Consider the following 723-nt stretch of genomic DNA (forward strand, 5'->3'; position numbering starts at 1 on the left):
ATTAACTGTAGGGCATATGAAAGGGAAAGAATACAGTTAAAAGAGGAATTAAAATCTGCTGGCATTAATTCTATGACATTACAGAATGTGTTAAACAGTTGTCATAAAGGTTTTAAAGCTCTTATTCATTTTCTGAAAAGAACAAATGTATATAATAAAATATAGGTAGAAGGAATTTTTATTTTTATTAGCATTTTTATTAGCATTTCCTTGATATCATCGCCTCACACTCCATCTCAGTAGGTGGCGAAAATGCACCTTAAGCTGGTTTGCCAACCGCCATAAAACATCATCATCAGAAGAAGAAGAAGAAGAAGAGGCAGAAGAGTGACGCCATCGCGTTGTTTGGCAGTCGCTGTACGTGTCGAAAGAAAGAAAGCGTAGACTGTGGTCGAGAGGCGTTGAGTCCAAATCCAGGCCTTCAGAAAAACAGCAGACGGGAAGAGACACACGCTCACATCTTATGGTAATAAAATGAGCCTAATGTTTATAGAATGACGAGAAATAGTGTGTGTGACTGAAGAGATTATGAGTACGTTAATCGTAACGCAATGAGCGCGTCGCGGAAACGAAGATTAAAACGCACGTCACGATCCGAGGCTTTGAGAACCGAACGCGATCAGCTACAGATCAACCCTGCGAGCTCCAGCTGCTGTTACAGCACGCTATTCAGTGCGTTTCATCTGAGTGTGTGTGTGTGTGTGTGTGTGTGTGTGTGTGTGT

The 723-nt window shown here is 41.2% G+C and overlaps 1 protein-coding gene across 1 annotated transcript in view; it reads left to right on the top strand.

The window, feature by feature from the left end:
• Positions 1 to 316: 316 nt before the first annotated feature.
• LOC107711598 (probable Bax inhibitor 1) overlaps positions 317 to 723 on the top strand; it is a 12,695-nt gene continuing 12,288 nt past the window's right edge. Inside the window, exon 1 of the mRNA XM_016516601.1 lies at positions 317 to 466. The gene's annotated coding sequence lies outside the window, so the exon portion shown is untranslated. The remainder of the gene's footprint in view (positions 467 to 723) is intronic.

Source organism: Sinocyclocheilus rhinocerous, unplaced genomic scaffold (assembly GCF_001515625.1).
Source record: "Sinocyclocheilus rhinocerous isolate Xijiao unplaced genomic scaffold, SAMN03320098_v1.1 scaffold5681, whole genome shotgun sequence".
NCBI classification, from domain to species: domain Eukaryota; kingdom Metazoa; phylum Chordata; class Actinopteri; order Cypriniformes; family Cyprinidae; genus Sinocyclocheilus; species Sinocyclocheilus rhinocerous.